The sequence below is a fragment of the Drosophila willistoni genome (genome assembly GCF_018902025.1).
Source record: "Drosophila willistoni isolate 14030-0811.24 chromosome 2R unlocalized genomic scaffold, UCI_dwil_1.1 Seg167, whole genome shotgun sequence".
Lineage (NCBI taxonomy): Eukaryota > Metazoa > Arthropoda > Insecta > Diptera > Drosophilidae > Drosophila > Drosophila willistoni.
Window position 1 is genome coordinate 747,774 of NW_025814050.1, and position 24,112 is coordinate 771,885.

Below are 24,112 nucleotides of genomic sequence, written 5' to 3' on the forward strand. Positions count from 1 at the left end.
TTCATTTGCCGTATTCAAAATATTGGATATTTTAAAATTCTAATTAGTGTTTCAACGGCTCCCACTATTTTTAACAGCCTGTTTGGGATGGTTTCGTGTGGTTATCGCACTTTACCAGCAATCGATAGTATAGACGATGCCATCGACGGAATTCTCATCACTAGTTGTGAATTTGTTAAAGCGTTCGGTTCGCATCCGTGTGTTTTTGGCTTACAAAAGATTAGCAATAAAAAATATTGCGAGCAATAAAAAGAAGGTAAAAGTCAGGAAAAATATTAAAATAATATGCAAGTTGTCGTGCCGTGTTTGAAGTGTGAATTTGTTTTGAGAAAACAGATATATATGTTTGAAATTGTGGGTGTGTGTGTGTGTGCGTGTGTGGTGAAAAATCTTAGTTCAAGTGCTGAAAAAATTTAAATAAAAGATGAAAATCTAATAACGACATCAACAATGTGTATTAACGAAGAAAACGAAAAGATGCGCAAGAAAAACCAGTCGAAGAGGGGGGCTGGGGCACCACCTACAGTCTCTCTCTTTCTCTCTCTCTTGCTACTCCATTTATGTAGCTTGCTCTCTCTGCTCGAAATAGAAAACCCAACATTAAAAACGCAAGCAAAAGCAACAACATTACAACTGCAATTAATTAAAAAATTGAAATCTACATAATTTTATAGTTAAATAAGAGAAATTAAACGACACACCTTGTTGGTGAAACGAAAGAAGGGGATCCAACAGTTTTTGTTGCTGGAAAATCCATTGAAAAGCCTCCTCGGCAAGTTGCTCGAAGGCTGCTCGGTTCGCTCGTCGTCGTCGAGTAGAACTGCCCTCTGGTTGTTGTTGTTGATTTTGCTGTGCTACTGCTGCTTTTGTTGGTTTTTGCAAAAAAAAAAAAAAAAAAAAAAAAAAAAAAATAAATAACAATTGTATCTACATATGTGTGAGTGCCTATTAATTCTGTAATATTTCTGTTTTCGCCTTTGAACAATTATCAGCTGTGACGCCGAAGTCGACTTCAGCTTACGCTCTCGCCCACTAAAAACAGGATAAAGGTAAACTATGGTCAAAATGGCACATACATAATTCCGATTTAACTTTTGTTTACTTCAAAATGCATAAATATGTTATTTTCGATTTCATATTTCATTAATTTTTATTCTTGGGATTTCCAATGGTCAATCAGTTTCAGATAATGAGAGATACATGTGTGTATATGTATGGATTTAGCTGCAATTCTGTGGAACTATGGCAACAAATTGCATTTTATTTCTGTTTGCATTTTTCCGGTGAACTTGACTTTCTATTATATGTTGAATGGATATACATACACACACACATACATACATACATATGTATTGCAAAAGTGGGGAATTGCTCACTGTGTTTTGCCTTTTGGTTTTGCTTCTAAGCGCCCCATTCAAATCTTGTTTAACTGGTTCGGCAAGAGCTCTCAGTGCTCTCTTTCTCAATCTCTATCTCTATCGCTGTCTCTATCTATGCACCTTAACTAGCCCTGGGAATTGGGTTGTACTTAGTGCTTTGACCTGAGCCCCCCTCCTCCTCCTACTTCTTCTACCCACACTTCAATCATTGTCATGAGCATACGAACAAAATTACAACGTTTTGTTTTTGTAGCACATTTGCTTTATCTCTCCAATTGAATCCGTTATCCTATCTTTAGTCTTTAAAGTTTGTAGACCAAAATAATTGAGCAATTCAATTGCCCAGACTGACTCCACCTCCATTCTTCCGGCTGGAACACACAGATTTATGTTTTTGTATCTTGCATCCCTCTTTTTCGGTTGTAGAACTGGCGAATTTAAATCTTATTGGCCCTGGGTTAGAGGCTCGTGTATCCACCGATACACGAAATTCTTTGGCACTTGACAGAAAAAGAGAAATGTTGATTGAAATTGCGTCCATCCACAAAATTTGCAACAAATTGAATGCTCAGCTGCGGCTCAGACGCCGATGCCTTCGAGCCAGTCGCTCCATAATAAATTGGCATAACCCAAACAGGCATAACTTGTGGATGATGCCCTGCAGCTATTTTTAGAATTATTCACAGTGGTCGGTCGAGCATATGGAAAATGCTGCAAAGCTGCAAGGATTGAGAGTCTACCGATTAAGATAGGATTTCATCCAAGTAGATCCTGGACTGGAAGCCAAGTTATCAAAATCTCACCATCTTCTCTGAATCTTATTTCTGTACATAATCCGAACGTGCTTAATTTTTTACTTGAAACTATTTTAAAAAGCTTCTTTGGCGTAACGTTTTCGTTTTCCACTTATATCACATAATCATTATGAAGCTTGCCTCATCTTGTGTGTGCCTTGCCTTAAGTGTTTCCGACTTCCGACTCTGACTGTTGAAGAGAGTCTCTTTGCTGTCACGTTATGTTACGGAAAGGAAACGAAACGAAACAAAATGAAAGGAAAGGAAAGGCAAAACAAGTGGTTCACCATAAGGACCACCAAATAGTGAACCACCCTGTTTCTGGGTTTGCTTAAATATTGATTTTGTTGTTACCAACAACATTGTAATGTTTAAACCAAAACAAATTAGTTACAACTAGTTTTTTACGCTCTCCAATGCGTGTCGTTTGGATAAAATCAACCTCACTATACATTCATCTGTTTCCAGGAATTGGTTTGGACTTTGAGCAGCTTACTTAGGGGGAGGGAAGAAAGAGTGGTGTGGAAGGGAAGATAAAAAGGAGGGTTTCAGTAAAATCAATTATTTTGTTAGTGGGCCAACTTTTGGTTTCAGAATATAGCACTAAAGCGGGGCGCTGACCTTTCGAATTCCTCGTCCCGCAACCCATTGCCTCCCTCCTAGTACCGATTCGCATATCTGGGAAACCGCCTTCATTTCTTTTTTAAGTTTATTTGTTGTTGGTTTTTCCCGTTTTCTCAGTTTATTTTTAGTTTCTTGCCGATGATTTAACAAAGAAGCGTGGCGCTTGGCCGGCAGCGAAAAGTGCAAGAAGTGGAATGGGAAGGGGGTGGGACTACAACTACAATTTAAGGCTACAATAGTCATCTGAGAAATCGAAAATTAATCCGTTTTGATTGTTTGCTTCCATTATTAACCATCTTGACAGATTAGCCGATTTACATTCGCTAATGAGATTGGTTAATTCTGTTTTGGAATGTTTAAAATTCTACGAAATTCACCATAAAAAACACATTAGAAATAAACAGGGAAAAATAAAATTAAGAACTTGAAATAAACAAACGACAATATCAATAACATTAAAAAAAACGAAGCGAATCCATTAAGATAACCATGGACGGATCTGGAAATTAGTTGGAGGGGGTTCAAAATTGGATCGCTGGACGTACAAATCACTCGGATCCGGCCATATATAGAGAACCTGTAGACAAGTAAATTTATGAATGGTCGTCTTGTTAGTGACGGGTGAAGAGCAGAGATAGCACAAAAAACAAGGCAGTCCCACCCCCTCCGAAACTGATAAGTCTCTGACACGACCAAATCGAAGCAACATGAAATTAAGAACTATAAGTATGTACGTACATATATAAATTTTATGTGGGTGAGTGTGTGTGCGCAGGTAAGAAAGAAAGGCCTCTTCTAATCGTAGGCAACTTGACTATGTGCATACTGATAAGATTTCATTTCTTTCTCTCTTGCTGTCTTAACCAACCCAAACGACCTTGGTTAATAAAAACAAACCCAGTCGAAGCGAATCGAAGATAAAAGAAACCAAAACCCAAAAAAATGCAAATTTACTTGGTTAATTAACTAACCAAAGAGAAGGAAACTCTAACAAATATTTCAAGTTATTCAAATGTAAATCGAACATTATTTTTCCTCTTTGTGTGTGTGTGTGTTTGTGTTTACAAAGATAACAAACTTAAATATTTTATTAGTTTCTTTGACCTGTACGAGGGAGAGGTTACCTATGACCTATTCCGGTATAGAAACCGTCCAATAAGTATCAGTTGATAAGTCAATATCTACAAATTCGGGTCAATATCACTTGATCTGGAGACAAGAATTACATCTGGGTAAACTCTCTCTTTCTCTCTACCTCTCACACTCTCTTTCCACATTGGACTTTTCCGCTCATCTTCTTAAGTTGTTTTTGGCGGAAAACAAAAACTTGTTTTTTTCCTGATCTTTTGTGTGCTGCTTTTTCATCTCTATTCTGTTTTGCTTTTCGGTTTAGCGGTTCTTTGTTTGAAGGTTATTTATTCAGTTTTTGTCCAATTGCTCAATGTTTAAGGTTCTCGAAGCATAACAAATATTTTGACGGTGTTTTTAGTTTACGCAAATGTTTCCTGCTTGTAATGTTAATTTTTTTTGTTAAGTTCAAGTTTCGAAAGATTAAATTAATTGTATGTATAGTATGTATGCATGTACATACATGTATGTATGTATGTATATACTTATGAACATATGTATAGGTTTAAGTGCAACCCGTCAGAGTTAAATCAGAAGCAAGTTTCTTTTCTAATATCATTTTTTTCACTTCTAAATTCAATCCCAATCTCATCAACTACTACTACTCTACTCAAGTTGTAATATATGTATCTATAATGAAATCACTCAGGCACATTGCACTCCCAAAAACAACTCCGCACAGTCATTTTACTGAACTTAATTAAAAGGCAAACGACAAAAATAACATCACGGGTGCCCAAGGCAGGGGACAGCGGCAGCAGGCAACGTCCTTGAGTTGTGTGCCCTCTCTCCATCTTCATCGCCGGTTTCTGCTGCACTTGTCGACGCCACGCCTCTTTCATGCCAGCCTCCGAACGTACTCGGAACGAAAACTTGAAGTGAACTGGCAGCAACACGCAATATCAAATGACAGAGCGGAGAGACCGACCGACCGACCGCAGAAAGCTAAAATCGTCATCATATTTCGCCACTTGAGAGCAGCAGCAGGTCTTTGTCTCCCTTTCATCTCTGCCCCGCCCGTCCCCCGCCCACATGATCTGCAGCAACTTTTGTCTGGCAATAAATTTGAACAGTTTTCGATACTGAACAAAACTGATGAAGTTAGCGAAACGATCCGTCAAAATGGATACATGCTACAGGGTATAAAGATGTATTTAATTAGAGGGATCAAATGTATATATGTACATAGAAATTATAATAACTTTTAATCTCTACTTACTTCTCTCGAATAGTTTAGTTCAGCGATAGACCTTCAGATGAATTGATTTCATTCGGATCGCGTTCGACTTACTTTTCTCTTAGCCTTATTTTTAATTTTTTATTCCAGTCGCATACACAGAAACTCATTTAAAAATAGACCAACCATTGAATGTTTCTTTAAGATTTCGACGTAAAAACAAATTCAAAAAGTTGTATAAGTTTTTTTTTCTTTCGTCATTTGCAACGTCTGAAAGGGAAGCGAACGATTAGCCTGTGTCTAGACCGAAATACATAATCTGCTTTTATTGAAACGATAGACCTAGAACGGAGATGGAAGATTGTATCCTGCAGCTGGATTGGTTATTCCAGCTTTAAGCACCAAAAAATCGATTTAAAGTCCCTTATCAAATCCGTCGACAAATTTGTTCTGTGAGAGTATTCATTTGAGCCACGAATATCGATTCGGTGAGTCCCATTCGAAGTGGTATATTAAAGGCTTTCGAATGTAAATACAGGTAGAGTTTACACTAATAATTAGTATTAACTATAGAAGAGACTTCCTTCCTTCCTTCTAAGCGAGAATTAATACAAATTTGGATGTATGAGGACGATGAAACATGAGAGGGTGACGTTGTTTGTCACCTAATTCATTTTGTTTTTCCATTTACCAATTTAATTGATTCCTTATAGCTTTCCTCTTGTCTGCCCCCCTCTTTCGGAATAGTCTAATAACCCTGACATTATAACAAATTATAAACAAATAAAAGTGCGCAAAATTTTTATGGCGCTTCATCACTACACCTGAACACCCACCTAACCGCACATAATCCGGCAGCCCCCACCCCCCTCCACTTGGCCTAGTCATCCGACTTGTCTTTCACGTTGTAAAAATTATGCCGAAAGTGCGTGGCAAACAGAAAACTTTGAGGCGCCAAACGAATCAACAACAAAAATGTATACACATCCCGTGCCAAAAGAATTCGCTATGTTGCCTTCTCTTTTATACACTTGCACAAAGGATATATTCAGTTTGGAATGAAGCAGTTCTGAGTACATAATGCATGGCCCGATGTAGGCCGACCTTTGGCATTCCTTCTGTCTTACTCTCGCTACGGCTCTGTGTGCTGGAAATTGAAAAACATTAGACAAAAAGCTGAAAAGGGTACTCAAAGGTCGGTGCGACCGAAGCAAGTTCTGCCCTCTGTGTTTTCTTTTGGCTTCCGTTTCGGCATTAATTTCTGTAATTTTGTTGACAATTTTGTCATTTCCGTTGAAGTGACTTGGTTTGGCTCTTTTGTTTGTTTATATTTGCACTAAAAGTTTGCGTCTAACTTGTTCTCTAGACGCTGCTCTTGTTGTTGTTCTTTTTTTTCTTCTTGCCCGATTAATTTCGTTTATCAGTTCTCGTTTTAGTGGGGAGGGGTGACAGTTTGTCATGGCGCGTGTATATGACTATCGCGGGGGACAGAGAAGGGAACGGAGCGAGTGAATGAGATCGGAATGAAAAAAATACTAGCCAAACATTTGGCAATTTATTTTAATTTATTTTGAATGAAGAGAACTTTATGGCTTTCAAGAGTTTGAGTTTCAGATTGAAACGAACATATGTTGGCATTGAAAGGTTTTCTGGGATTTTCTGTGCTGTTAGTTCAGAGCATTTAATAATGTCTGCTTGAATCAAGCTCAATAGCTTCATGACATGATTAAGAATGCTTAGTTGATGTCCACTCAACACTCGGTCAAGTTGTTAGACGAATTCTACAAACTAAATTAATCTTTTGCTTTAGTTTTTCTTATATATTTTTTTGCTTTGAGTCGTCACACTGGGCAAAACTTTATTTTTCTACTCATGGCCAGCAAAGTTTTTTGATTAGTTAGAGTCGTTTCTTAGCTCGAATGCCAATTGAATAATTTGCAGACCGCGAAACAAACAGAACAAAGTTATATGGCTCGTTGGATGTTAAAGATTTCCCTCAGTTTTCAGGCGAACTACGACAAAAAGGCAACAAAATTAATCCAAACCAAACCGAAATGCGGAAGCGCTTTAATTTAGAAATTTTCTGCCTACGGCTCAACTAGTTAGTTTAACAAAATAGTCTGTCTGGTTATTTAGCAACATTCCCACGTCAGACAGACAATTGAAATTGACAAAAAAAACAAAAAGTAGAGGCAAAAAACTGAAGCGCAGTTGCAACCGAAACGAACCGAAAACAGTTGTTGGCATTGTATATGGAAGCTGCTGGATACTCATGCACACACACACACACACACACACGCACACACAGTGTGAAGGCTGAATGAGTACATCGAAATTGCATTTTGGGGCTACCACACACTCACACAGGCACACACACACCAGTTGACTCGAGTTCAGAGTTTTGTTTTCTACTGTCAATTTATTCAGCTGGGGGATTCCCTGCCCCCCCTTGCACGTTTTTTTTTTAATTTTGGTTGACATTTTTAAATGATTTTTATTGGTGTCTGTATGGGGTTTTGACAAAAAACGTTTTGAGAACCTCGTGGGGCTTGTGCTCCGCATACTAACCAAGTTAAAAACCTTGGCCCTGACTTGGATATGCACATGAACTGAGATGAAAAGGAGTCTTTGTTTCGGTTTAAAAATTAATGAGCCAACACAGATCTGCGTTAAATAATGTCTTTATATATTTAAATGAAATTATGCATGATGACAGACATTTAGCATGGAAGTGATATTAAGATTATGTCCATTTGGAGCGGTATAACTATTTACAAAGGAACACTTGTGAATAATATGATTACTAGTTATATACATACATACATATGATCAGAATAATTAATCTTCAATGAATTCAATTTCTATCTAAAAGACCGGATAGAAGTTGTCCTATCTCGTCCTGTCATTAATTAGGTCTTTACTTTGTAGCGATGACAAAGTTTTAAATAAAAAGCCAATTAAAGAAAGGCAGAAAGGCATTAAGGGGAATAACTAGGGGGAATCGAACTCTCCTCTCCTGTTTTGTCATCGAATTTTAAAATTCTTTACCTACATGATTGCTATAAATAAAATATGTGAACATATATACATATACTTGTAAGTATACATATGCGTGTGTGTGTGTGTATACATATTAAACTCATTTCAACTTCCGTCTGCCATTCGATATAATCTGAGCACACATTCCATCACATTCGTTTGCTGCTATAGTCTTTTAATTAACAGCATCAAATGACACAGACAGTCAGAGAGATAAGGAGAACTCTTCACTTTCTACACTTTCATAAATAGTTTTGGAATTTGTTGATTTATTGACTTCAATTTTTATACCTTGTAGATCTGAATAAATTAATGATAATCGACACATGTTACGAAGTAAAAATAGACAATGAAACAGTGAGGATTATTATTTATTTTTAAAAATTTAATCTCTTTTGATTCCATGATGTCCAAGGTGGGAATATTGCCAAATCGAGTCAATATTGTGGGACTTAAAAAAGGTTCGATGAACAGTAAGTTGGGCGTGCGTAGTGTATGGCAATATCGGTGCAATTTGGGAGACACTTTCGAGTTCTAATTTCTAAATTTGTGAGAGTTTTCTAAGATTAAGCGTTGAGAGGAATCTAAATTAACTTAAATCACGTTTCAGCTTCTATTTCCCTCATGATATCTGTTTTCATTGGCGAAATCGTCGGAAATACAGAACAAACAAGTTTGACGAAGTGAAAATCGTAGAAAGTTCAAGTACACTGAGTCAGAGATAAAAGAAAAACTTGAAACAATTGTCAGCCAAGTGGCAAAAATGCCAATTAATTATTTTCTTTAACAACAAAATGAGTAACTTTATTGCTACACTTTCATTTGTCTTAAAACAAATTAAACAAACAAACAACAACAAAGAGATAACCAAAAAAAATCAAGACGAAATGAGAAACACGTTAATAATGTACATTGTACATTATCCACTACCCACACAGATCTCACTTCCCATATCGGGCGGGGGAGGTGAGAAGAGCGAAGAGAAGGCACTATTAATAGGGAATTTTATTTGCCAATTCGTTCGGCGCATCTGGGTTTTTGGTCTCTATATATTGTTGATCAAGAAATCGCACAATACTTACACACAAACTTATGATCATTTGTGATTTTGAAATTCTTTATTGTATGCTTTGCTTTGCTTTGGTTATTGGCCTTTTTTCTCTCCCAACTTCTTTTGTTTGGGCCAGTTTTCTGTGTCAGTTGTCAATTTTTTTTATGAAATTTTTTATTTTGGGCTGTAATGACAAATATTTGCTGATTTAATTGTAATGGATAATTGCAGTGTCTTCATTTTTACTAAATGAAATACTTTTGATTAAAAACAATTTTTTGTTTTTTTTTTGTAATTTTAAATGAGGCGTAAATTTTAATTACGCTGAGCTCGCACTGCTCTTTGCCATGAAAAAAGTAAACTTAATGGTCCCTAAGAATTTGCAAACACTTTGTAAAAAGATATAAATTTTATATATATTTATATGTGTACTTATCGCTTTTCCTATTATTTTACGAGATAGATGCAGAAACTAAAGTCAGTATTCGTTAACTTTAAAAAAGAAGTAAACTTTGATTTACCCTGTAAAGGTAATTTATTTAGATGTAGAGGCTATCTCTCTCTTACTATTCGCAGGGCATATAAATTAAAGGGTGCCTTTCTTTTATGAACTCTTTCTAAGTGTAGAATTCTTTTCAGTGTGGTGATCCCCATTTAAGGTAAACTCCAGAAGTTTCTTTGACAGCCGACGCCAATCTTATCACCTTAAGAAAGTGTCAAATGAAAATTATCAAACGATTTTATAGGTATTGTTATTCTAGCCTTATAAAATTGCACTTAAGAATTGGAAACCAGAACAAAAAGATAAAGCATAACACGAAAAACATTGAACAATAACGGAAAGCCACGGACAAAAAACCATTTGAACCACGTCTACTACGTAAGCGACTTGATAATGAACGATAATGAATATATTACATATATGTGGATACATGCACACACACGGACACACAAATGGATAGATAGAGCAATCGGACAAGAAACCCATACACACACATAAGTAGCTATTCGAACAAAATCTACAAGTGGCATAGAGTTGGACATGATTAATGCTCCTCAAGTTAGGAGATAGAGCGGAAGTCAATGTACGTATGTATGTAGATACATACATGTAGATATGTATGTGTATATAGGTAGTCTGCCAAGCTAATGAACTTTACTTGGACAATTACCTGAGCAATAAGCCAAATAAATGCAGATTTGCAACTGTGTAAATAATGAGAGTATTGAAGGGGGAACTCCATATCAAAGGGACACGGGACATCCGAAAAACTACATATATATTACCGACAATGAGGCACAATTATATATATACATATGTATATATACATATACATCCATATATACACTTATAAAGTTAAAGCAAACATCCGCTTTAAGAAGCAGATGTTCCCGCCTGATTCCAGCTGCAAAGAATCTTTTTTAAGAACTCAATTCTGATAATTATTATTGTCGCTTTAGGGTATAAATATTAACAAGGCAGTTTATTTTTATCAAACAGTTTAATTTTATTCAAAAATTAGAGTGCCAAATCAATTAGTGCCAAGGAACTCATCGTACTTAATACGGGAAAGGCTACAGGCCAGATTTTTCCGTTGTATACTCCCTTTTGTTAGTCAAAATAAAGTAAGCATATGGTATCTCGCTCACTCCAACGGCAAACTCAGCCCTTACGGCCCAACTAATGGAAAACGTTTATTCATTCACATAACTTGGCTAGTTTTCGTCGATTAATGTTATTTACTGCAATTATTGTGTCAAATTTGATTGCGATAGCTAAGATAGTTTTTACAGATCCCATTCCAAAGTTTATACTCAAAAGTACATTGAGCGGTTGAAACAGCTTCCTTCTCTGTTTGGCTCAATTAAGCGGCCAAGATAAGCGAGATTTCAAATTTTATACAGAAGTAGCGAATTTAATTTTCGTGTCGAATGAAATAAATTCGATTAAAATTGAATAAATATTAAAATAAAATACTAAAATAATTGCTAAAAACACGAAGTTGTAAATAAGTATGATAATAACACTATTCATCTCATTCACCCCTAAGTTCTTTTGTAAGGCATTTCTCCCACTTTATGACTAAAATTTACTAAATAAACACTTCAATGATTCTTCTTTTTTGTTTCTTTAACTAATTTAATGTATGCCCAAACTAATAAAGAAAGAAAGAATTTATAATTGAAAAATGAATCTGAATTTGCCCAAACCCAAGTATGCAATAGATAGCTTATACATGTACAGTCGAGTCCCGATAATTCTAAATGGTAAGGCAGTGTACACAGAAATTCATATTATCGCCTTTTTCGATTTAGAGGGTTACAAGTTATCGGGACTCGACTGTACCTTATTATCGTATGGGTGCATGGTATACAAATTGATCGAAATCTGAAAGAGAAACAAAGAGAAATATGAATATTTGTAACTACTTTCAAAATACATAAGCGTATTGCCTAATAACAAGGCTGGACAGTTAAAACAAGAGACTAAACCCAAAATTTGTCTTGCTAATGACGGTGACTTAACGAACGATAAGCATTAAAAAACAATTTGAGTTTTGCACTCTGTTTTGCAACTCAAACCAGTAAGAAAATTTCGTATGTCCATATGTCGAAAACTAACCGATATTCCTGTGGATATAATGGTGTAGGATAGTCACTACTGATACTTCAGATGATAAATAGTAACATGTATAAAAAGAAAATAGTCCCCCATAGAAAACCAGAGGATGTCGATAAATATAATATATTTCCACTGCTTAAAGTTGCTGTTTCATACTGAACATTACTGACATTACATTAACATTATTTACTTAATTTCAGTAAAGAGCCTTTGCAATACTCGGTTAAAGTTACAAAACGAATTACATTGAAAGCCAAAAAAAAAACATATTTTTTTGCAAAGCAAATTGAAATAAAACTAATTGGGTCGACTCAAACCGGGATCCTGTGCACTCAATTTATTGGTGACTGTAAACGTTGCTTTCCATAGCCCCAAATGTTCAAAATGTAGCAAAATGAATGCACACATCTTGCCATTGTACGTAATAACTGACCCCTTCCATTCGCATTCAACGGAATGATCGTAAAGGCACTTTATATACACACAACACACACAGGCAATGCACTTGTATTGAAAACACTTTTCCACAATTACCCAATAATAATAATAACAACTAAAAAGTGTTGCAAAATGGGATCGTTTGATTGACATGGAATAACCAGTTATGTCATTTATGTGTCAAGAGAGGCGGCTCCAAATCTCGGCCGGCGAAGGCTAGTCTCGGTCTCTATCTTAATTTTAAAGCTGTGATTTACCTCGTAGCCACAGCTTGGATCAAGCAAATACACATGCATATATGTATGCACATGTTTGTCTATATACAAGTGCCTATGCGTGTGTGTGCGTGTCACCTCAATTATTCAATTCAATTTTAATTTGAACTGCCACAAAAACCTCGCTTTGTGTTTCGCCTCGTGTCGCAATTAGAATTTGTCGTGTTGCCATGTTCCGACGAACTCTAGATGGTAGGGTATCCGAACTAAGTGAAACCAATACAAAAATGGTTTTTTTTTCCTGTTGAACCCTATTTTAGTTTGTTGTATAATTCCGATTCTTTGTCTGTCTGACTGGCTAACTATCTACCATTTCCCTCAATGTTATTGAAATTAACACATGCCATATTTAAAAATACACCGCCATTTATTTGTTACCTAATCATAGTATTAGTAGTTAGTATTCGCATTGTTTATTTTATTATTCTTTTTATTTTTCATTTGCATATGTGTGTGTGTGTTTGTGTGTGTACACAATTGTGCTTTTCGTCATATTTTAATAGCTCTCAAAGTTAGACACTAAAATCAAGAGATGAATGATATGTATTTGTATACTCTACCACTTCTCAAGATCACTCGGTGTGAGTATTCGAAACGATTATTTAAATGATAAATGAAACTGAATTAAAGCACATCAAGTGGACAATTTCATTTAAATGTAAAAAAATTCGTTGTGATCATCTTCTATTCAAACTCAATCAAATTTTCCACATTGATCTTCAAATTGAACAAATATCTCATTTCTCGCGCACAACCTTCTCTAAGAGCAGAATATTGGCTTATATAATAATATTATTATTTCACTTCCTGTTCTCTGCTCTGCCAAATACGTAAAATACTGAAATAAAAAGTGATTCAATATGGGAGAACAATAAACGCAACAGACTGTGGGAGAGTACCGATTCCTCAGTTGTTATGCAAAAATCACTATAATAAATTTCAAATAAGCTAACTTTGGCGGTTTCAAATACCCTTTTCCATTCCCATCTTTAATTCCTTTAATAAACTTCCCAGAATAAGTTTTATTCCTTAAATACTGACTGTTTCCTTTGAAAAAAAAAACTTTCTCGATTATCTCAACTGTCGAACATATGCGCCTCACAGAAAACAGTTTTAGCCTTTTTCGGGATGTTAATCTATCGAAAAGCTCCTGTTTCTAACTGTGTGATTGCCAAAGTCAAGTGGGCTGAGACTAAATAGCTCTGTCTTTCTTTTGTATCTAATCGTCATTATTTGAATTGAATCAGGAATTTTTCACTTTTAAGGAATCTCATCTACGATGCTTCTTATCATCGGCTTTAAAACTCAAGTTTTCACTGACACAGACTAATTTTAAGGTTTAAGGTCAAGGGTATCCAATAAGTCAAAATATATTCTCATGAGAACTCGAGTGCGAAAGTAATTGAACGCAGCCAATGTAAATGACATCATCATCGTACCGAGAATGAAATATTTTTCAGATATATATGTATATGTATACATACATATCTGACTTTTTCACTAAGCTATATGATACAGCACTCCGCATAAGGCCAATATTTTAACAGGTGTGTGTGTGTGTGTGTGTGTACTTTTGTCAGCCAATAAAATTTAACAAATAAATTCTGAAGAATGCACCTAACAAATTTATAACAATTTTTGAATGATTTTGCAATATTCTCCAAATTATCGTTAAAAATATCTTAAAATGTGCGGGCTGTTATTTCAAATTTAAACCTTCTACAATGTCAAGGAATAGTATATGACAGGAAGACAGTCTATCAAGATTAACTTTTTGAGTAACATTCACATCGGTCAAGCAGATTTTTTAAAGAAAACAAAACCACTAACCAGTAGCCGTTAATTGTCTAGACTTATAGTAGCAAAAGGCATACCCACGCAATTGGCGTAAAATAAACAGATTACTATATTTCCATCGGATTTGAAATTCATATTTTTCTAGCCTTTGGAAATTATTTAAACTACATACTGATATGTATAATATTTCAAAGTTCAGCTAATGAAACTGAAAACAGAAAATTATTTAAGCGAAAAGCTTTTACATGTTTTGGGCAATCAGCCGTAATTAAAAATAATGGAAAAACTGAAAACAAAGTTAAAAACGAAATTGAAATGTGGCATCAGCACGCGAATTGTTTTCCACGGTGCGTGCATTTTTTAAACTTTAAGTATTGTTTCTTTTGTTGTTTTTAGTACAAAACTCAGCGAACCATTAATTATTTAAAAAGTGAGTTTGCCATAAATATCTGTAAGCACCAGAGCACTCTTCATAGTCGGGGTCAAGTGCATTGTCCAGAATTTATAACAGCAACAAAATCGATAAAACGATTATGATTTGTCTGATTTACCATATATTATGGCTTCAGTCTCCTCTTGGTGTGCAAACAAACACAAACATAATATAATAAAGAATATTTTTATGCAGGTTATCAGAATAAATAAATGTCCGAATTCCTAGCGCCTAGAGGGCGTGAAATAAAAGTTATGTTTACAGAAAGAGATGCCTAAATAATGTTAAGTATTTCATATTATCATCGAAGTCACTTCTTCAACACTTCTACCAAGTGTTTCAAAAGAAGTGGTTTCGAGAAGTATCAGTGGCTCATCGGGATCGGACTTTTATTTAATCGGTGATCAAGTACAATTAATGAATTTGTATTACTGATCACAAATAAATACATTCAGCAGCGAGAAATATTTACCTCCAAGAATAATTTATGAAATTTAAATATACACTGATTTTAATTTTCCCCTCTTTTTCCATTTCAGGTAAGCCTTCTAAGTTAATGTGAGCAGTAAGTGCAAATTAAAATGTATTTCATTGTACGAGAGAAGTTGCTTTTTTTTATCGCATGCAAGGTCATTCAATGTCATGTTTGGTTCGTTTGCAATTTTCCTGTTGTGTGGAAAAGCGAAAACTTTGTTTTTATCTAATTTCACCATTAGGCCTTAAAGTAATTGATTTTCAAGTGGCTTGTGCCAGGAGTCATAAACGAAGTTTTTAGATTATGATAACCTTCGCGTCATACTGCGACCACATTTTGATAAGAACGACGACAAATGTCCCATTAATTGCACATACTGTGGGTCTCCACTGACTCATAGAACATACACGACGATAGTTAGTCATACACATGCATCTTTATATAGAAATCTAACATATGTGGACGAGATTCCATAATCTGAAATGTCAGCTGCGAATCCCTTCACATATTCGCATATGGTAAACTATGAGTAACGTGTGGATTCCGCCCATATACATAGTTGCTACTTGACAATAAATTCTTTTAGCTAAGGCAAATATTTCACTTTCACATCAGAATGTTGTAAGTACATAAAAAGGAGGAATATGTGGATTCTAGGCACCTTTCATGTCTTCCGGCAAATGCTTATTTATTTAAACACAAATGCGATATATTCATGATATGCGGAAATTCAGTTTGGCCCACTCGTCGTATGCAAAATGTGGGCGGAATGAAATATGTAAAAAAAAGTGAAACCAGCTCATTAAGGAGAATTTCTTAATAGAGAGCAAGTAAATAATTAGCGCTTTTCCAAACAACAGGCAATGAATTAACAATTGTCAAAAAACAATAGCAATTGGCCCCATAATTAACAATTGGCCTACAGACCGTGAAGGTTTTTCTACCTTGCACTAAAATGGTGAAATGGTATATTAAAGTCGTCAAAATGTATGTGACAGGCAGACCAAGGCTTAAAATAACAAAGTTGTGCGTATAACTGATTTTCACTTTGCGGGCCATAAGGAAAAGTTGGATCGAGCGAGATTGCAACATTTTTTTTTCATTATCATGAGCTGGATAAGATGAATTTTTTTAAGATCATATAAGGAACAGCCAAAAGAACAGTTCTTAAAATAAATATTGATTTAGTTGGATATTTAGGGTTAGCTATAACCGATATGAATTCCTCAAAAGTCTAGCCTAAAAATAAATATGAAATAAAACAAATTTCAAGTACTTTACATGTTTTACGTGCCGCATTTTCGGCAAAGTAAGCTATAAACCATAGCTCGCAAATAACTGTTAACCGTTTCACACTGTCGCGAAATAAGTGTTCTTCACTGAGACTTTGAGCAAAAGGTCTGAGAGCAACCGATTGGATTGTTCGTAAATAAATTTTGCTCGCGCTCAGTCGAAGAGCACTTTTTTCTGTTCTCTTTTGCTCTGCTCATTCCGAGACCGTTTGCTTCTGAACGACGATTCAAAAAGTCTTTTGCGCATGTATGTGTGTATGTCAAGTTTCGTGGGTTTTATGCGTCAATTTGCTTTGTGAGTTTCGATTGAGCACAGTGATTTTAACAAAATGGGACGTGAAACTAATAAAAAAGTGCATCAATTTTTTCAATTTGATGCAGTAAGCAAAAAATCAGTGTGTAAAATATGCGACGTGAAATTAGCTGGCATTCATACTACAAATTTGAAACGCCACTTGACAACTAAAGTGAAATTTAATGTTGCAATTTTACACAACGTACCACTGTGCATCGAAAAGAAGACAAATACAGTGAAACCTCGATATAACGAATCTGAGGGGGATCGCAAAATTATTCGTTATATCTATTGATTCGCTATAGGTACTGAAATGTAAAACCTTAGTCCTTTCAAGGGACTTAACAAAAAATTCGTTATATTGGGTTTTTCGTTATAACGAAGTTCGTTATATCGAGGTTTCACTGTAGTTGAAAAGACCGTTTGCGTTGAGTTTTTCAGTCAATCGGTCTTTTGGTGAGCCTCACTGTGTGAGCGTGAATCGTTTCACTCTTTACGCGCTGTTCACTCAAAGACCGATAAGCAAATTGCTCAACTGTTAGCGCTCAACCGAAAACCGAATCGAAAACAACCAAAGGGTCTTGCTCAGAGCGAGAGCGAGAAAGTATGATTTTTTTCGGTTGTTCTCGCGAACAGAGCGTAAGGAAAAAAACGGTTAACAGTTATTTGCAAGCTATGCTATAAACACATTAATTATATATCTAGTTTCGTGGTAAAAACAAGAAACCTGGAACAGGTCTCCATTTGCCGCCTGCTAACAACTTATCATATAAATTATTAATTAGTCTAGGTTGAGTCACGTAACCGATATCTTGCTGTTATTATCGTGTACCTATTATTACTTATATTAGCAAATAAATAAATAGAAACTGATTAGTACATATTAGATAAACATTCATTCTGATGCCCTGTCAAGATTAAAATATGCCCTTGGTAAGGGAGTACTCCAGTGGCTCCGTTCATTGACTCATGTCACTTCAATCGGCACGATCGTAACTTAACTAATCACAATACTCACTTCCATTCGACTTCCCCACTTCTAGTCATATATGTATGTAACTAAAAAAGTTGAACAATAACTTGTTGGCTTTGCCACTTTTACACATTTTAGGTTACATGGTTACAAGTTTAAGTCGAATTTTTCAAATCCCAAGGAAAAGAACATTATCCTCTATAGTCCTTTCTCAAGTTAAGAACTTCGCTATGTAACTAGTTTAATATATATATGTATATGTATGTATGAAGTAGAAAAGTCCACAAGCTGCACAGGAGGAAATCGTCAAATTAAACTGCAGACGTGCCGCGGCGTTATTCAACGGTAATTTAAAAGAAAATCTGAAAGAAAAAACGCTCAGAAAAAGCAATTTCATTTGCATTCCCAGTCACGTACATGGGCGACACTAGCGAGACAAATAGCAAAAACAAATAAAACAAAATTGTATGAAAAATAAAAGTAATAATTATTTATGTAAGTCGTCTACGGCCGACCTAGAGCATTTCGGGTTTCGAAATTAATTTGTTGCTTCTATGCAAAGCGTTGACCAGACCTCCAGAAGCTCAGTTCAGCTGAACTCAACTAAACTGAAATCAGTCTCGTCCGGGCGGATGTTAATGCAAATTGAGTTGGGTTTGGGATTTTGAGCGACCTTTCAAAATTAAACGGAAACAGAATAAGCGATTTAAATTGAAAGTGTAATAATTTAGTTTTTTCTCTCGCTACATCGACACAGTTTTTGCTGTTTATTGATCGAATTTTCAGTTAGGCCCATGTTGTGGGATGTCATTATCTTTATATAGTATAGAAAGATAATAAAAATGCAGTTTGCTGGTCACGCAATGTGCATTCTTAATATAGAAATTGCTCGAATCATTTTTAGATGAGAGTAAGTTCCAGTTAATCCGCCTTAGTGTATTCAGCGCAATTAACTCGAAAACGACATCAAAGGTCATTGATAATTGCAGTGCACACCTTCGATTCAGAACACCCTTTTAGGCCCTTTATTAAAATTGTTTCTATTTGCCTATATAGTAGGTACATATGTATGTAAGTACTTTTCCAATCTTTTAAATATAGATTTCTATACGAGCAAAGATTTTTAATGTGTGAGCACACAAGAACAAGAACAAAAAATAGATTGGTGCAATGGACTTAATTAGTGGACAATGAACAGGATTTGCCTGATGCCAGCGGTTTCACTCACGCACGGGATACTGAGTGACACGAGAAAGAGAAAGAGAGATAATTTACTGATAACAATATAAAAAGTTTGTTTACATTGACACAACTAAACAGATTATATGAAATGAAAAAATCACGAGCTTTGGCCCGGATGAGTTTACTTTCATTGGGTGACGTTTTTCCCCTTTGCCCCCCTAGCTTTCTCCCTTCGATTGAAACCATGTTATGATAAGGCGCTGCTGCCCTACCCACCGAGTAAAGCAGTTGATAAGTATATACATACATATATACCTATAAAAATATGTAAAAAACAGATTAAGCAGAGCCGCCGAATATACTCACAGGGCCGGACTTACCAATACCGTTTGTGCTATTAATGTAAACTATTATTTGTAATTCAGAAAGAATCAAATAAAAAAGTATACCTAATTAAATGTCTACTTCCTGAAATTCGACGGACTTCAAGAATCTACTGACCCGGACATTTGCCCTAATATCCCTAATGTAAATCTAAGGCTAGTCTCCGAGTGCTACATTTAAATTTGTAAGGTTATCAGTGAGCCACGAAGACGGAACTAGTCAATCTTGATAGAGTTCAAACGAATAATATGCCAATATGTGTTTGAGTTACACGTACATACCTACGTATGTTTATATACATACATAGATATGCAAAAGTATCTAAATTTCACAGAAAATTAGAAAAAATGAACATTAAATTGCATAAGGTGTCAAAAGCCACAGAAGTTGAAAAAAAACTCAAGAGTTTCTTTTATATATAGTATTTACTACCATTTCTTTTATTATTGCTCATACGCAATGTGAGCTGACGCAATAAACGCCAACAAGCCACCAACCCCCTATTGAGATACACATACATATACATAGATATATGTATGTGTACACTGTCCATACATGGGAAAAAATATATAGAAGGGCTTCCGTTGACCCTGGTCCCCTGGTCAATAAGCTAGCAAACGGCGAGTAAATATAGTAAAAAGAGCAAATACAACAATATATGTATGTTCATAAATGCGTTATTAATGTGAGGCGAAACGCGGGTGAAACTCATGTAAAATACTTTAATGCTTTAGGAGAAAGGAGAAAGGACTACATAGTAAACAGCAAATATTGGCAAGTGGAGGAAATGTTTAAAATATGTTTAGTAGATTTTGAAAAGACAAATTATAAGGAGCCAAGGGAATAACAATTATTTTACCACAAGATCATACGTTGTAGTCGTATGTATATGTACAATGTCTCAGTTTGAATGTTAGTAGTAGCCTAAATGTAAAATTTCAGCAATGCGGACAATGCGATTAAGTGTAATGAAAAGGAGTTATATAGAGGAGTTCCCATCTCCATTTGGATCTTTGTTGAATTAGTTAGTGTGGTCTGACTTTGTTGTGCTTTAGCAAATTTATTTTGTTACTCTTCCCTTTGGAGGAAATCGTTCAGTTAGTTTGGTTACTTCAAAGTGAACCCGAGGGGGTTGTCTTGGCTGCAGCTGCTTTACCGAGTTATATTTATCGCAATTCCTAAATTCAAACCTTATAATTTATCCTTCAAAAGGCCACTCTCCCAATCCGGAAAGAGTCTTATTCACATATGTTTGAGGAATTTCTCGCTTAAATACTCATATATGTATGTGTTATTTGGATAGTTTAGTAAATAAATAGTTTTGAAATTTCTATAAATTATAAAAAAGAAAACAAAAAAAACTTTGAATTCAGTCTATAACAGATAACGACGCTTATAATGTGCCATTTAAAGTAATATTCAAATATTTAATATTTAGTTCGAATCTGCTTGCATGGAAATGGATTTTTTTTTTAATTTAACAAAATGGCCTGAATTTTAAATTTAGACTTTGCTGAGTTAGGGCAATACTTGTGCAAATTTTGAAAAGTCACAGATTGGAATTTAGGTTTTCCCGTAGTGAAAAATCGGTAATTCCCAGTTCATTGTATTGTTTCGATGATGTAGGTTTTGGTTTGCACATTTCATTTGTGCTTAATTTGCAAAAACATTAATTTTAATTTTAGCGCTAAGTATTGCCAGCAAATGATCTTGGCCACACACAGATGACGTTGGCTGCTCATTCGGGCCACGTCATAAACTGTTTAGCAATTCGCAAAACGCAATTTCATGAATTTCTGTATGTGTTTACCTAAATCGCAATGATGATGACGTTTTCAGCCGTCCCCGTCGCGGCTCCGCCACGTCCCCGCCCCGTCCCCGTCTCCTATCCTCAGGCGCGCCTCAATGCTGTTTATCTGAACTGTCTGTCAGCTCAATGTATGTATATTTATACGTATGTACATATCTATCTGATAAGTCCGAGTGCACATCAATAAACATTCGTTTGATTTGTCGGAATTCGCGCATAAAGAACAACATTGCCGCGATAAAAATAAATTATTATTATCGGTTTTATTTCTATTTGCATTGTTCTAGTGGGTGATAAGTTGAAATTGTTGTTCCCATGAGGCGGCAACAGAAATAGGGACACATATTCCCCGTATTACTTTTTTTTTTTGATAAGTGAGTGTTAGTCGAGCTTTGGCCTTCTTGGTGACAACACATAAAATACACAATTTTTATTAATAAATCAGTGTAGAAATGTGTAAAGAATAATTGGTTTTGGATACGATTAATAAGCCTCATAGACGAATCATTAAAATTAGCACACAGTTTCCTTTCATTTCCAATATGCTGAATGAGGCGTTGCTAGTGTTAGTCAACTCCTTATATATCATAATAATAATTTTTGTCGGAAGTGTGAAGCATTGTCATAAGGTTGTTGTCAATATGTTACATTATGCATTGCCAAGTTATTTTTTGGTCCTATACCTTAGTGTTTCCGCTTTTTACTGCAGACCCTTGGGCGTTTTAAATGTAGATACATGTAGATTAAATATATCAACGTCTTAAGAGGTCTGGATATATTTATCTGTATGAACCTTTAGATCTCGGGAAGTATTAGAGCTACAGCTATAAAATTTGGTATGTAATTTTTTATAGTGACCGCTGATTAAGTTCCGCCTGTCGTTCAAAAAACCATTTGTCCAAAAAACAGTCTGAAAGAAATCAAGTTATAAGCAGCGATTTTGTCACATACATTAGGCGACTTTAATATACTATGCAATACCATGGGTGCATGGTATAACAAGTATGTCATACTGTTCAACTGTTGAAAATATACTGAAAATACTTTGCAAATACTTTGAAATTTAGAAAATATTTTATGAAATCGCGAGATTTGAAGCTTCAAGTTCAAATTTATAACCGCCGGTCATAAATTTGTGTCTTCAATGACGTCACTAACACATTACCTCGCGCTGTATTTTGGGCATATTGCAGGCTAACTACGCAGCCCGTCTTCTTTTGTGGCCCAATGCGGGTAGGTTGACACAATTACCCGCACTTTCGAAAAAGCTTGGTTCAATGTTACTCTGGAGACAAAACCTCATTAACACTCTTCTGTGTAGAAGCAGGAACAGGTTGGATGTTGGAGAAATTAACTTTACACGCTTAACGACAAGAACTGACGAGTGCGTAATGAGTGCAGGTATTTTATCGTTGTCGTCCTAATGAACGACCCTAGCACTCAATGGTGACAACGTAATATAATAAAAAGAATCCTCCTGTCGAGGATACGGTTCTCGAGGGCACTAGAGTTATGTATTAAAAGCCTGGAGGAAGTCGAACTGGGATGACGTTCTGAATCAGGTCAAAGGTACGCCATAGAAAGGTCACAAGCATGTAAAATCTCTAAAAAGTTAAGCAAATAACAAATAACGATAGATTGTTCAACCGCGCCCTCCAAAGTCGGAAAGTCATTTTCATTAAAGCTTCGACTGTCAAGGTCAATGTCTCAACTTGCCTCGTATCTCGCATCTCTTTTGTGTGTGTCTTGAGGTACTTCATGTCCCAGGCAAAACGAAGAAATCACTCAAGCAGTCGTCCGTATTTCAATCAAGACACGTGTTGGTGGCTGGCCTTTCGTTTGAACTTTGCCAAGTCGTTGTTGTTGCTACTCAATATGCTGAGACTGAGGCACTGCAGGGTTAAGCTGTCGAAGAAATGTGAGAGTCATCGTTTATTGCATTGGTCTCACAGTGGACCCTAGCGAAAGCACGAGACATCTTAATGTGGCCCATTCCCATACCCTTTTCTGGGACTTAATAGTGATAATAAAAGCAATGTCTCACTTATCGCCAACTCGAAATTCCATTCAGCTTTGAATTCATCTATTATCAATGCCCTAAGCATTTGTATACCCTTCAGTTTCTATGAAAAATACAAACATTGCGACAAATTTATAATACCTTTGAGAAGGGTAGAGAGAGCCGAGAGGGAGACGAAAATGGAAATTCATTGCGACATGTGTGCAACAGCTGCAGCGCTTTTAAAATAACGGAAATATACTTAACTCATATGTGTACACATAAATGGATAAGCCGGCTGGGCGGGTGAGGGAAGAAGAAGGGAGGAAAAGAGCTTAGCTAAGCACTTGTTGCCGGGAGGTGGAATCTTTGGGATCCTCTTGGTATGGGAATGACATTCTTAACTCGTATGGCTTTTCCTGTCGTTGTGTCTTGGGATTCCGCCTTCAACAATGTACTCGCAGTAATGTTGTATCGGTATAACCGATATTCGTACCGGTATTTAACCTGCTAAGATTACTCTTTTGAACAAATATTTCGAAGATTTACTTCTAGAATGCATTGTGGCCTGAAATAGGCTCAAGAATAATGAAATAAGTAAGTCGTCTCGCCGACTTCGATATACCATGTACCAAGTGATCTGTTTAAAATCTATAAGTCTAAATTAAGGTATATCAAGTTATTTTTACATGCAAAGTGTCTATAAGGGTTAAGAACTAAACCTCGTTTAGTTTTGGCGTTTAAATGGGATATAACCGAGTGAAATAAAAAAAAATAACCAGAGGGCCGGGGCTAACTTCGACCGCGTCAAAGTTTGTATGCCCTTGCAATTTTTTTGGTAACTCTTTCCTTACCTATAGCCATCAAAGTGGAAAAACGTTTAAGCTAAAAAGGCTAATGTTTCCGAAAAAACGGCCTACATAGGAAATAACGAAGATATTGAT

General features: G+C 35.8%; 1 protein-coding gene across 6 annotated transcripts in view; it reads left to right on the forward strand.

The window, feature by feature from the left end:
- Window positions 1–150: 150 nt before the first annotated feature.
- The window catches only part of LOC6646722 (protein FAM102A), a 35,701-nt gene continuing 11,739 nt past the window's right edge, over window positions 151–24,112 (forward strand). For 4 of the 6 annotated variants that reach the window (XM_023178188.2, XM_023178190.2, XM_023178191.2 and 1 more), the window contains exons 1-2: window positions 152–256; window positions 993–1,049. The gene's annotated coding sequence lies outside the window, so the exon portion shown is untranslated. Of the gene's footprint in view, window positions 257–992; window positions 1,050–24,112 lie in introns of all 6 variants that reach the window. The other 2 variants (XM_023178194.2, XM_047010739.1) reach the window with 2 other exon arrangements.